Source organism: Carassius carassius, chromosome 24 (assembly GCF_963082965.1).
Source record: "Carassius carassius chromosome 24, fCarCar2.1, whole genome shotgun sequence".
NCBI lineage: Eukaryota > Metazoa > Chordata > Actinopteri > Cypriniformes > Cyprinidae > Carassius > Carassius carassius.
The window spans coordinates 30,425,648-30,441,419 of record NC_081778.1 but is presented as its reverse complement, the minus strand read 5'-3'; the positions used below and the strand labels follow the sequence as shown (position 1 = coordinate 30,441,419).

General features: G+C 39.0%; 1 pseudogene; it reads right to left on the bottom strand.

The window, feature by feature from the left end:
* Positions 1 to 490: 490 nt before the first annotated feature.
* LOC132103742 (free fatty acid receptor 2-like) lies at positions 491 to 1,932 on the bottom strand (annotated as a pseudogene).
* Between the last annotated feature and the right edge of the window lie 13,840 nt (positions 1,933 to 15,772).

The window sequence follows — 15,772 nt, the reverse complement described above, 5'->3', positions numbered from 1 at the left end:
TTGTTAATTTGAACTTTCTACAACCTTTTTAAATGACAGTTAAATATTTAATTTAATTAAAGTGTTTTAATGACCATTAAATGTTCAAATTCACTGATATTTTAAGGTTTTCTAACATGGTGGAATCTGAGTTATAAAAAAAATAAAATAAAAAATCCAAAATATTTTGAATAGGATTTATACATTTCAATGAGGTTTTAAAATTCCCCTGATACTCCAAATGTCTTAATAATATCCATAAACTGACCAGGAAAAAGTTTAAGATTAACAATCATTTTGTAAAACTCTGTGACATTTCTGTTACATTTTCAGGCTTGAAAATTACCATTTTAAAATTCCCTGATATTTCTAGGTTTTCCATGATGGTAGAAACTCACAGTTAATAAAAATAAATTCCAAAACCACCACAGGAAATGGTTGAATATTCAGAATATTTTAATGAAACTTTTTTGAACAGCAAATCAGAATGATTCTGAAGGATCACTGAAGACAGGAGTAATGATGCTGAAAATTCAGCTTTGATCACATGAATAAATTACATTTTAACATTTATTTAAATAGAGAACAGTTGTTTTAAATATTAATATTTCAGATTTGTACAGTATGTTCGATCAAACAAATGCATCCTACTAAATGCACTTTCTTAGATTCTCTTTAAAAAAAAAAGTTCTTAACTACTTTGAAAAATAACTATGCTAAATGTATCAATCCTTACATAATGAATGAATATTTAAAGTTATTCAATTAATACATAGATTTGCAATTTGCATGAAGCCATGACATAACTGATGTTCAAATGCAAAAAAGGTTCAGTTTGCCACAATCAAAATTCAGTGTCACTCTTTTTAGTCTTCTTATGTGTAAAACACCACTTTTTGAGTAAAGAAACAGTTTTGCTTTCTCGGAAAGTCGAGGATGAGAAGTAAAACACAAATGGATCCAGACAGGTGTTGAGGGTGCTGGGCAGGAGCGTGTAGTACCTCCACCACGGGCTGTCATTGCTACTAAAACCCACCAGATGAGACAAGTTGTACGGTAAAAAACAGAGTAAAAAGATGGTCACTGTGCAAAACGCCATGCCAATGGCCCTTTGCTTTTTCCCTTTAGTTATACGAGGTCTGGTGTACAGGATGTAGATGCAGTTGATATAGCAGAAGATACAAACTAAGAGTGGCAGCAAGTATATAACCACAAAAAATTCAAATCGAACGATGCTATGAAGTTTTCATAGCAGACGTTTTTGGGAAGGGTGGCATTCGGATCTGGCATGTGGACAGTGATGAATACGATGCTGCAATGGGCAGCGCTGACCAGCCAGATGATAATGCTTCCTGCTGCGGCATAAAGCGGCTTACGCATCAGTCTGTATTTGAGTGGAAACACCACCCCTAAGTAGCGGTCAATGGCTATAGCCATGAGCAACAGGGAGCTGGTGTAAATGGTGGTGAAAAAGAAATAGGAGGCAATGGAGCACAGGGTCTGGGATAAGTGCCATTCCATGCCAGCGGCAGCTTCGTACATCTTAAAGGGCAGAAAGAGCAGGAAGACCAAGTCAGAAGCCGTCAGGTTGAAGATCAGGATGTCATTCGGACTGGGTTTGTTACCCAGTTTCTTAAAGAAGGTGCAAATAGCTAGTAGATTGGCAGGAAGGCCGATCAGAAACGTCAGAATGTAGACGGCTAAAATCACCCACTGGTTTATCATTTTGCATGTGAATGCTTTCTGAAAAACATCAAAATGAGACTGACAGTGTAATGGATAGATAAAATGTCACACTTCTAGGTACATTTATAATTGATTTGGACAATATGAACAGCAACAGTGGTTTAGAAATGTATTTAGACATGTAAGTCACACTTAAAAGCGCATGGTCTAAAGCACACAAATCCACTTTTACTAGTTTAAAGGGGTCCTAATATGCTCTTTTACAATGTCTTGAATTTGTTCTGGGGGTCTACTAAAACATGCTTGGTGGTTCGAAAAATGCATTATTTTTTTACATAATTTATGAAATGTATGCATTTAGCAGACACTTTTATCCAAAGCGACTTTCAGGCTATCAATTTTTACCTATCATGTGTTCCCAGGGAATCGACCCCCAACCTTGCACTTGATAAGGCAATGCTCTACCAATTGAGCTACAGGAACACATAGGAACACAACATATATATATGTGTGTGTATTGTACAAAAAGGTATAAAGGTATTGTAATTTATATATATATATATATATATATATATATATATTATTACAATACCTTTCTCCCCATCCCGGAACAAATGGCTCAATTTGTTTGATGAAGGCCCACCTTAATAATCGTTGCGTTTACACAAAAACAGCCCTGAAAGAGGCGTACACCACTTCCTACGCAAAAGGTTGGATTTATAAAAACAAACTTGAAGGAAAATTTGCGCACCTGCATGCAAACTCTGACCCATGCATACAGACTTTTTCCTGGAGTGAGAAAATTAAGTAAAAACAATGATTTTATGCTCTGTTTTCATGTCGATATATACATTTAAATTCAATATTCCACTCTCACACGGAGGTAATGACTGAAATTTCGTAAAGTCATTATGCAGTCAATATTTGCATGACTTCCTAACATTTACCATGCCTGCAGGGCGGGGATGTCTAAGTTATATAATCTGGCAAAGGTGGATGGCGACGACCAGCCGGCGGCCGCACAAATCTCACTGATAGATATGCTGTTGGACCAAGCCCATGAGGAGGCCATTACCCTTGTGGAATGGGCTCTCACACCAATAGGGCATTCCAGTCCTTCTGATGCATAAGCTAGAGCTATTGCATCAACAATCCGGCAACATTGCTTGGTAACCGGCAGACCCTTCTAGCAGCCTCCAAAGCAAACAAACAGTTTAGAACATTACTCTTAGACTCTCAGAGCCCTAACAGGGCAGAGAGCATTTGGTCCCTGCTCGCTGTCTGCAGCGTGGAGCGCCAAAAGGTATATTACTTGTGCACTAAAGGGAGTAGAGAGTACTTTAGGAACATAACCGTGTCTCTGTTTCAAAATGACTTTGCAGTCATTGAGCCCATAGTCGAGGCACGAGGAGCTGACTGAAAGCACTTGTAAATCACCCACATGCTTAACAGACACCAAAGCAAGGAGAAGGGCCATTTTAAGCGATAAGGACCGCAAGTCAGCCGGACTGAGTGGCTCAGATAGGGGCCTTTTTAGGGCCCCTAGGACAATGGATAAGTCCCAACATGGCACAGATGGAACAAGGTGACCCGCAAGTATAGACGAGAAAGGCTCATGCTCTCACAGAAAGAGCATGAGCCATCAGCGAGCGCAGCCTCCGCATGGGCGCGACCGAGGCAGCACTCACTGTGTCCATCTTCATCGTGCAAGAGCCCTTTGCACAAATCACACTCGTGGATTTGAAGCAACGCACGCTGAAATTTGCTCTTGGAAATTAGCTCTTTTATCCGGATGCCGGATGCCGGATGCCTGCAGTGGTCCTCACGTTCGCTGCGTCGTCTACTGTTTCTTCTTGCAGAAGAGTCAGCTGAGAGATGATCCTCGGCAATGAAGTAGAATAATCTGATGAATGGCGCTACTGGCCGATTTATATAGCGGTTGGCCCTGCCCCTTTTGGCAGGCTGAAGTGTCATTGGTTTATGCAGCTACACAAACATGAACAAATCGGGCTTCAGCAGAAAAGAAAAAATTTGTTTTCCCATGCATAACGAGAGTGAACGTCTTGAAAGGGAACACAATGTCTCAGATGCATTAAAGATCTTTTTTATGCCCAAACATACACACTACACGCTGACTAAAATTCAAAAAGTGAAAAAGCATAATAGGATAGCATAATAACCCCTTTAAGGACTGAAAACGGTCAGCGTGCATGGTCTAAATGGGTTGTCCCACTTCTCTTATTGAGCAATGGGTGAAACGTGCAATATACCATTCAGAGTGTCATCTCCAATTCCCTTTAAGAGGCAGCTGCGCTTGGGCTATGGATTTGCTATTTACACTGCGGAATTGGCAAGCGCAAAGACAGAACGCGTCTCCAGAGATGAAACAGAGCTGCTTGTGTGCGAGCAAATAGGTAGCCTAATTCTTATACATGCAATGGGAATTCATTATGATATGTAGGCATTTTTATATTCATGTAGCCTACAACAAAAAAATGTTGTGTGCTGCTGTGTAATATGTGTAATCAGTAAAGTGAATGCAGCATTGTGGACCTTCCCAGAGGCATATTTTCTACTAACGTGCTCTTTAAATAACAAAACAATATTCTGCCATTGACTTAAAGGGATAGTTCACCGAAAAATCATAATTATGTAATTAATAACTCAACCTCATGTCGTTCCAAACCAGTAACCCCTCCATTTATCTTCGGAACACAGTTTAAGATATTTTAAATTTAGTCCAAGAGCTCTCAGTACCTCCATTGAAACTGTGTGTATGGTATACTGTCCATTTCCAGAAAGGTAAGAAAAACGTCATCAAAGTAGTCCATGTGACATCAGAGGGTCAGTTAGAATATTCTGAAGCATCGAAAATACATTTTGGTTAAAAAAATAGCAAAAACTATGACTTTATTCAGCATTGTCTTCTCTTCCGTGTCTGTTGTGAGAGAGAGTTCAAAACAAAGCAGTTTGTCATATCCGGTTGGCGAACAAATCATTCAATGTAACCGGATCTTTTTGAACCAGTTCACCAAATCGAACTGAATTGTTTTAAACGGTTCGCGTCTCCAATACGCATTAATCCACAAATGACTTGAGCTGTTAACTTTTTAAATTTGGCTGACACTCCCTCTGAGTTCAAACAAACCAATATCCCGGAGTAATTAATGTATTCAATGTAGTAATTAGCAATATCCATATTTCAAATAAAATGTTATATTTGAACAGATTTGTTACGTGACAGCATTAATTAAAGTTTCTTAAGGGATCATGTTAACTGCATCTCCTGTGCTCCATCAAGCCACTCTCATAATAGCTGTCATCACTCAAATTAATGCATGACTCTACATTATATGTGTGTAAAACTCTAATTAATACAATTATGAAGTAATTATTTTATGACGAATAAATCTTTCAGTGAGTAAAACTGGCTGTGTCTATAATATTAAAAACTACACAACATTATTATATTATCTTGAAATTAAGTTTAAATGATTATTATTTTAAATTTTTGCCTATGTATCAGTAGGATACTCTACTAATAAAGTAGCGGTAGTAGCGGACAGATTTTAAGTATCAGTTCTGCTTAAAAAGATGCTATTTAATCCTGTTTACTTTAAATAAACCTGCTCCTGAGCAGGTTTAAGCTTACAGACCTATTACTATGACAGCAACTCCAGGATGAGCTTCGACGAACCAACCAATCCAAGTTAATACAAAAGTTAGCGACGTACAAAGAACGAGACCCAGGTTTGAGTTGGTCTATGGAGCAGTATATTTTGAGTTCCTCCAAATAGCAAGGCGCCAACAGTGCACCTGAACACATACATTAGTTAGACCAGCACACCCATGAGCGCACAAATAGGCACAAATGCATTTGCTATTGTGCCTAGTGTATAGGGTCCCATGACTTGCAGGCATTTTTAGGTTTCATTGATTCACTGATTGTGCACGGGAAGTTGCATTGAAAAAGTAAAACAAAATAAAATGACAAAATAATGTAAAAAATATATACATAAAATAAACTGCTTTCTAGTTTCGTTATCTAATACATTTTCATTTATTAATTTATTAGCTAGCATTTTCAATGCAACTTACTTTTCTAAAAAGTAATAAACAGCTTTAAATTATTATTTGGACTTGAAAGTAATTTAATTTTATTTAAATTTATATTTATGCAACATCCTTTTTTAATGAACAGTAATTAATTAACAGCCATAATTCACTGAAAACATATTTAAACATGAAAGTCAAATTTGCAAATGTCTTAAAATGCATTGTTTAGATAACAAAAACAAGTGGCTTGGTTTATTTTATTTTATGGTTTATTGTATTTTAAAATACTTTTATAATTTTATTTTATTATTTACTTTTTACTTTAGCATCCTTTGCATGATCAGTACTCATTTTATTATAGTATTTTTTATGTTTAATAATTATTTTATTCAGATTTTGTAAAAGTGTGACTTAGGAGTCCAAATTATTTTTAAGACCAATATTTGATTAAAATAGATTTTTGTTTTGACACAAGGGAAATTACTTAAGTCACTTATATGAAAACTGCCTTACCACAAACGTCCGTGTGCTTCTTGGGGTCTTCTAAGATTTAATCTGATTTAGTTGATTTCCTTGTTTTACTCCTATAGATGTTGCCTGCGAATAGCCATATCGAGCACAGTTAATTGAATAGGATGTTTAAGAGATTCTTATGTAATAATTTAAGGATACCTGAATGGTGTAGGAAGCAGACACAGCTAAAGTTTAACTAAAATGCAAATCTGGAAGTGTGTATAATATCTGAACTCGTAGTATTGCAAACTACATACAAACCTCATTGTAAACAAACATGCATCAAAAAATATGTTCACACTCACAGTTATAATAAGGGTTTCAATATATGATATTCAGTTTTTGTATTGGGAATATTTAGACTTTAAAATAAAAAAAAAATCAAAGCTTGTAAAACCCAAATTATAATATGATACAAAACAATTTTGATTTTGTAATAAGAGTGATTCTGGTCTTATACCGTTTTGATATCAGAAATACAGTTCTCCTGAGACAAGTTTTAGCTGAATCAGCATGAACAATCATAGAAAAGTTTATTTATGATTCACACCTCTCATCATTGATGTAGATATAAGCTACATCCGTTTATGATTTAAAAAAAAAGAAAAGAGGATGATATGATTCTGATCTTTTGACTTCTTGAACCTAAATGAGGGTGAGCAGCTAAAATCTGAGGATATTACCAGGGGCGATTCTAGGATTTTGATTTTAGGGGGGCTCAGTCCCCAATAAGGGTATGATTAAAAAAATATGATTTGACTATTAGGGTAGGGTGGTATGCTACTAACCTTACTGCAATCCACTATTCCATTGTATTCCCTGTATTTTATATATGGGAGTAGGAGTACTGACTGAGCCATATACAACACTGTAATAAAAAAATATTTATTGGATGTGACCACTAGAAAATAGGGAATGTCGATTTTTTTTTTTTTTTTACAATGAAGACCTCCTGATTCATTCACTGTACAAACACACGCACACGTTTCCAGTACAAACACAACATTTTACTGTTTGCATTTCTATGCTCACATACAAACCTCAGATAGGAATTTTTTCCTTTGACGATACCACTGCTTTTTCTTATAAAATGTACAGGGAAATTGGCAGACAATTCAAACAATGTCAGGGTTCAATGACTAAAATGAATCTTGGGAACACAGTGGTATTGTGTGTGTGAGAGGCTGTCTACGTTCTATTCTCACCTGACTGTTGCTCATTTGCAGACCTACTCCCGCACGACAAGAACATTTTTTGTATATCCATCTACAATGACATATAAATTATTTTAGTTTTTAGCTTTTTAGCCTTTATAATCAACAATACGGTTGGATATTCATAAAGTCACCCCATGAAAATTGATGTCATTAAGTATTTTATCTAACCAGCTAATATTCATTAAGAATACAGACAAACCATGTATTAATGTAATTGTCTATTGGCAATATGATTAATCTGTTCTATATTTATTTCTATTCATTAAAAATAACAACATGAATTATCAATTTGCCACTTCTATAAATCAAGTACAAATCTAGTATAAATAGTATAAATCAAGAAAATCAAAAATCCCTTTACTCTATGCTTACTCTAATTTATGTATCATGACACTCCTCCTGATTCATTATTACTTAATACAAAACTATATTTAATAATACAAAACAAAACAACTCCACATTCTCTCTCTGGGCCATCTAGTGCTTTCAGACAATGATGTGTGTCTTTAATCATTTCTGTGCATTGCTGCATAATGTAATGTCAAAATACATAATAATATGTCTGTAATTTTAAAAAGTAAATGAAAATAAATCATGATCGTTTTCTGAATCTAAAGTATGTTTTCATGGGTGTTAATCACTTCATTTTTGTAGGAATAAAAAACAACTATCACACAAGGGCTGAAGGTGAACGCAGTGAAACGTATTGGTATTGGATGAGAAACCGAGCCGTCCCGTGTGCTCCCAATGCTCCAGTAACATTACATTATGTAAACTGCAATGCATTTATGACAAAGAACTGCACCGATGCAGATGTAATATCATAGCATTAGCAATCTATCAATAAATGCACGCACACACGACACACACCTTGTGCTCTCTGATGTTCGCTCTGCTCGGCGCTCTGCAGATTGAAAAATGCGCTAAATCCAAGCAGAATCAGATAAGGGGAGGAGCCGAAACTTGACGCAGCTTGCCGCCGTTTCAAATGAGTTTTTTTAAAGGGGACTGAAGCGATCAAAAATCTATTAATCAAATATTTTTTAGGGGGGCTGGGCAGAAGTTTATAGGGCCTAGTGACGCCCCTGGATATTACAGAGCTCAGGAGGACTGCTGACTTGTCTCTCCGTATCATAAAGGAGACCACCCGTGCCATCGGCAGGTCCATGGCAGTGATGGTGGCAGAGAGGCATTTGTGGCTGATCCTGTCAGATATGAAAGAGAAAGACAGGGTCTACCTCATGGACAGACCGCTTGCACCTTCTGGCCTGTTCTGTGACACTGTCAATTCCATGGTCGATAGCTACCAGGAACCTGTAAACAGGCAGTGGGATTCCAGTGGTTCCTCCCTTGCTGCTTTCTAGCACTTCTACCCGACAGCCCCCTCCGAGTACCAGCTCCGAGTACAGGGACTGCGACTGAAGTTCAGGAAGCTCACACTCAATCAGGATGTGTGTCAGATCAGGCCTGAGGACTGGTTTGTCACGATTGATCTAAAAGATGCGTACTTCCATGTATCCATCCTTCCCACTCACAGGAAGTAACTGAGGTTTGCTTTTGGGGGTAATGCTTACCATTATCGTGTTCTTCTTCTCGGCCTTGCACTCTCACCCTGCACTTTCACGAAGTGTGTGGATACAGCTCTGGCTCCATTGCGACTCCGGGGAATCCACATACTGAACTATAGCAATGATTGGTTGATTTTTGACAAAAGACTAAATGGCAAGAAAAGTGTGCTTTCTCCAATACAGAGGTCCACTTATCTGGGCGTGGTGTGGGATTTTACCATGATGCAGGCACGCATGTCCTCTGCTCAGATCGAGTCGATCCTCACTGCAGTCAGGAGAGTCAGAAAAGGCCTCACTGTTAAGCAATTTCAGAAACTGCTGGGTCTGTTGGCAGCTGCATCTAATGTGATACCTCTTTGCCTGCTGTACATGAGACCTCTACAATGGTGGCTCAAGAACAAGCGGTTGTCCCCGAAGGGCAACCCACTTCACATGATCAAGGTCACGTGGTGATGCCTAAATGCCTTGGACATGTGGAGGAAACCTTGGTTCTTGTCTCAGGGCCCAGTGCTGGGAGTGATACATCCCTCACCAGTTGGGGTGCGGTTATGAGTGGCCCCCCTGCCTGCGGTCTGTGGAGTGGTCGCCATCTGACATGGCATATAAACTGCCTGGAGATGTTGGCCGTGCTTCGAGCACTAAGACACTTTCTCCCAGACCTAAGAGGTCACCATATGTTGGTGCACACCGACAACACAGCGATGGTTTCTTACATTAACCACCAGGGAGATCTGCGTTTGTGCCCCTTGTACAAGCTGGCGCACTAAAACCTTGTGTGGTCCCTGGGCGAATTCCTCTCGCTCAGGGCAGTGCACATTCTTGGGCATCTCAATATGGGAGCAGACATCCTGTTGAGTCAGGAGCCGAGGATGACTACTGAACTTCCAGCCAATCAGCGATATCAGAAACCCCGTTTCAACGACATCAAAGGGACACCTTTACATAGGCAATGTACCTTCAGACATTTGTGCTGGTGTATCTAATATAATTTTAACCTCATTGAGGAACTCAATGCGAGGGTTAATTAAGTGATTGATGGCTGTTCATGTCTAGGCAATTTAATGTATTGCTGTAAACTTGGGATTCCACATTTCCATTCTCTTAAACTCATCTTTCTCTAACTTTCGATCTTCCTGCAACTTGTGTGAATGTGTGAGTGCGTGCGTTCATGTGTTAGATTAGTTTATATGTCTTAGATTTATCTAATAAAGCCTTATTCATATTGGAAAGAGAAGTATCTTGTGTTTTGTGCTTACAAGTTAATGTCTTAAACTGCTGATCTTGTTACTGTGCTAATTGATAGTGTTTTCACTATACTTTGGATATTAATATCCAGCGCAGATTTGATGTTAAACGTCTCGTTCAGTGAATCGCAGGGCGTCTCAGTGATCAGCCGTGAAACAGTCATTCTTTTCAAATTCCCTTTAAAATCTTAAATGATTCCCTTTGAGCTAAATTGACCTGTTTCCCTTACATTTATATTGCGGTATAACTAAATCTCAAATTGCGCAACTTCAGCTTGTACCAAACGCTGCAGCCAGACTTCTTTTAAAATGTTGTAAACATGAACACATCACTCCAATTCTTAGATCCCTACAGGACTCTGGAATACCCTGCATTTAGAGATAAGAATGTCCCCTTCCTTGTCTATTTTTAAGTCCTTGCTAAAAACCTATTTGTTTTCCTTAGTGTATTGACTACTGTGATGTTAAATTTTAAATGGGTGGTTTTATTTTTTTTTCTGGTCTATTTTCTGTGTGTGTGTAAAATTCTTGCTATTCTGTAAAGCACTTTGGTCAGCCTGGTGGCTGTTGTAAATGCGCTACACAAATAAAATTGAATACAAAACCGAGATAAAACATCCCCCTAATGGAGGCATGTACAAACAATTGGAATTTGCATTTAGCCAGGTCCCAGATAGGGGTTAGAGAGTCAGACTCGCAATTGAAGGGTTGTGAGTTCGAGTCTCGGGCCGGCAGGAATTGTGGGTGGGGGGAGTGCATGTACAGTGCTCTCTCTACCCTCAATACCACGACTTAGGTGCCCTTGAGCAAGGCATCGAACCCCCAACTGCTCCCCGGGCGCCGCAGCATAAAATGGCAGCCCACTGCTCCGGGTGTGTGTTCACAGTGTGTGTGTGTGTGTGTGTGTGTGTGTGTGTGTGTGTGTTCACTGCTCTGTGTGTGTGCACTTTGGATGGGTTAAATGCAGAGCACGAATTCTGAGTATGGGTCACCATACTTGGCTGAATGTCACGTCACTTTTCACTTTAAAAGATCTTAGTAGTTCACACCTCAAAGGGGACAAGGTAATTTACATGGAGGACTTTGGAAAAGGGCACTCCCATTACAGTAGGCAAAATATCTCTTAACTCTTAGGATCTGTACTATCTTTTAGTCTACTTATGTAGGATTGAGGCCATTGTACTACTACTATTCAAATGATACCAAACATGACTGTAAATATTACTTGCATTCAGAACATTATACTATTGACCATTCTGAGTGAACCAAGTAGAAGGAGAAAGGGTAAGGAAGGGGATGAGAAGGAACTGATATGGGAGAGAGGTGTTTCCTGCACCTCCACTCTGTGGGGTGTCTCGAAGATGCTTGTGTATGTTTGTATCGTCTGTTTCTCAGGAGATCAAAGTATCTCTTCTTTCATCCTTACAATAATCAACAGTAGTGAGGGAAGACAGCTTTTACATACACTTCAGTTAGTGGCTGGATGTCAGGATACTAAAAGATGATCTTGGTTACAATGAGAGGTTTGGGTATTGTGATCAGTCAACAGGCTCCTTTATAGTACTCAGATGAGATTAATATTCTTAGCTCTGTTCAGTCTCTCTAATGACATCAGCCGATCCCATAGAGATGGTGAGGCTGAATCAAGAGTGAGTTATATTCTTAATGTAGAGGGAATCAAATTTACAGTCTATCTGCTGTGCAATCTTGACTGCAGTTGGTATAACTCACAACAGACTGGATGATTATCAACGGATAGGAGCTTGATTGCATATGCGTACAGCTTTTGTGGATCTGTGTGGTTTATCTGCAAACACAAAGAACATAAATCTAACATCAGCAATTAACATAATGAACTACCATAATTGACACACATTATAGGCTTCTCCCCTCAAGCTGGAATACAGTAGTAGAAACACTGAATATAACAACACATTCACTGGTATCTACATGATCGATAATGAAGGTATTAACATTGTAACTTTAACTGCAATCACAGTCACATCAGATACAGCATGTGAGCACTACCATTATCATGTAGCATGTCTAATTTCATAACTGCATCATAACTAACAAAACAACTATAAACTGAATAACAGTGTAATTGATCGTTACTCACTCCTACAGGATGCACACGACACAAAATACAGTCAAGCTGAGGCTGATAAATGATAATGAAAATCTCTGGTGCTCATTATGCAGAGAGACCGATCGCTAAGTGCCACAGACAAAGACTGTCAGCTTCCTCATAGTGATGTCAGCGCGTACACTCGTACCACTTCGTGATGCGCGTCTTTCATTATCAAAGTCTCTAACAAAGTCAATGTGACATCAGTTCGTTAGTCTCTTTATCGCCTTTTTCACAGACGCCCCCAAATTGTGTACAATTTGTCTGTAAAAGGCTAAGTTGAATCTGTGGTCAATGAAGTGCATAGCCCATCCTCCTCAGATTCAGGGATTGCTGGAAGAGTAATAATCTGGGCAGTTGGCCTGTTATACAGTAGACCTTATCCTTGACTTGGACATGTGAAAACCTTGCGTGACCATCTGCACTGCTATGTACTGAAACCACTTTACCAATGGGCCAGAGTGGCCCAGAACCTGGCCCAGAAGTGATCCGCTATAACTTGGCAATTTCACCATCTCCATCTGCCCAGTCCTTCACTCCTTAGATACACTACTTGAGGCAGTGCCCCATTATGCTGGCCCATGAGGAGGACATTTGGGGTTATGGCATCCAAGTCAACAACATCAGATGAGGTGTAACCCAGCGGCATTGCATTTAAGATAGCTTCAACATCAAGCAGAACTGCGTGCAGTACCCCTTCAAAGATAGGCTGATCTCCTATGACCATTGTACAAAGATGTCTTGACAGACTTGATTTCCTACTCCCACGTACCCCCCAACATGAGATGCGGCAGGTGGATTGAAACTGAAATCAATTTTCTGTTTGGCAAGAAGTTGTTGGAGATCTGAGGACATACTGTGGAAGCATTCACTTAGCTCCTTCTCACCTCCTCTAAAATCTAAGTAGAGCTCCGCTGGAGTCCCTCGGTGGGCAATGAATCTTCTGAGACTCATCAGAAAGGAGTAGGCATCCATCCCGTGTATTAGGTTCAATTGCACAGCTCAGGTAGTGAGGCACTTATAAATGATACCCCATTTCTTTTCTGAATGCCTCCCCAGCTTGACTTGGAATTGTCCTGTAGCGAATTAGCTCAAAGGGGAAATATGAATAATGAATCATAACTAGTTATAATTAATTATAAATATTAAGATCTGCTGTAAGTATTTACTTGACCTCTCAGTCTCAACTCTCTGTCAATTCTAAGAACATTAATTTCCGTTAAGGAAAATAACTTTCTTACTATACTCAGAGTAAATCGCAAAAATATGCATGATTAGGGACTTCAGTTATTAGCAAACAACTAACAAGTGTTTGCTAACCACAAGTGTGATACAAGTAAGACTTTATTAACTACAGTAACACTTAAACTAGTCTAACACACACACACACACACATGCATAAAGTGGGCATAGGAAAAGGGTTAAAGCTTAAGCAGTAAAGAGAAGAGAAATAAAAAAATGAAGCTATCAAACTATTTGATATTCAGCAGCTCTACAACCTGAAGGAAACATCAGTTTCTTAGTTCAAACACACCTTTGTAAAAGGTGCATATGATACTTAATGTATCAATTAATAAGACTAGGTTTGATACTTGCACGTCTTGCCTGTTTTGAAAAAGAGTCCTGATGCACTTTGGGGTTCCAGTTGGTCTCAGGTGAAGTGAGTTGATGAGAAAGTCCAGTTCGAATCAGAGGATCTTGATGAATGGAAAGTCAAGGCTGAAGGCCTTGCGCAAGCTTAGGGTGGTTTTTAAGGCTGTTAGTTTATCATCTTCTCCTGGAATTCCTGAATCTAAAAGAACTGCCCTGAACAGGTCATCAGTGATCTATATAGGGTGACGATGTCACACCCTCAGGACTTTAGTGAGCCAATGAGGAATGGTAGCTTTGGAGGGAAGGTTTACAACCTTTTCTCCTCAGGCATATGTTTTGCATATGGTCTTTGATTGGATGTGGATGAAGAAACTATTAAAGATTCTGGTAACTTTAATACCTTCCATACCCAGATAGCAAAAATCATCTGGGCCAGATCTGGCCCGGGCCAATCTGGAAGTTCTGGTCAGTACATTTTTTGTTCTAATAAAGAGAACAAATAGTGCCCCTCTCTGTTTCTGTAATTCAGGATTCTGCCTGCTTAATACGGGGAGAGGGCTGGTCAAACGTTTGGACACATTGCTATTTTTTATATTTTTGAAATATGTCTCTTGCTTTGTTTTTTTTTTTTGGGGGGGGGGGGGGGTGATACTCTATTTAGGATTTATTGATGAATAAAAAGTTATTTATTCAACTTTGCAATCGCGTAAATAAATTATATTTTAATTAAAAAATGTTAAATGTTATTATCAGTTAAAATATTTATTTTCTTTGAATATATTGTAAAATGTAATTTATTTCTGTGATCAAAATTGAATTTTTAGCATCATTACTCCTGTCTTCAGTGTCACATGATCTTCAAAAATCATATTTACATTTACATTTAATCATTTAGCAGACGCTTTTATCCAAAGCGACTTACAAATGAGAACAATAGAAGCAGTCAGGTCAACAAGAGAACAACTACAGTACACAAGTGCCATGACAAGTCTCAATTAGTCTAGTATAGAACACATAGCCACATTTTTTTTTTATAAATGAAAAGACAAGAAAAGGTAAAGTGCTAGTGTTAGTTGGTTAAGTGCAGGCAAAAAAGATGAGTCTTTAGATGTTTCTTGAAAATGAGTAAAGACTCTGTACGAATTGAGAGTGGGAGGTCATTCCACCAGCTGGGCACAGTCCAGGAAAAGGTCCGTGAGAGTGATTTTGAACTTCTTTGGGATGGCACCACAAGGCGTCGTTCACTTGCAGAGCGCACACTTCTGGAGGGCACATAAGATTTAACCAGTGAGTTTAGGTAAGTTGGTGCCGTGCCAGTGGTCGTCTTGTAGGCAAGCATCAGTACCTTGAATTTGATGCGAGCGGCTACTGGTAGCCAGTGTAACCTTGATGAGGAGAGGAGTAACGTGAGCAACCCTCGCTGCTGTATTCTGGATCAACTGCAGAGGCTTGACAGTACATGCAGGAAGGCCCGCCAGGAGAGCATTACAATAGTTCAGTCTGGAGAGAACAAGAGCTTGGACAAGAAGTTGGGTTGCTTGCTCTGTCAGGAAGGGTCTAATCTTCCTAATGTTGTATAAGGCAAACCTGCAGGACCGGATCGTTGTAGCAATCTGATCTGTGAAGCTTAACTGATGATCCATCACAACTCCTAGGTTTCTGGCTGTCCTAGAAGGAGTAATGGTTGATGAGCCCAGCTGTATAGAGAAGTTGTGATGAAGCAACGGGTTAGCTGGAATCACCAGGAGTTCTGTCTTCGTAAGGTTAAGCTGAAGGTGATGGTCATTC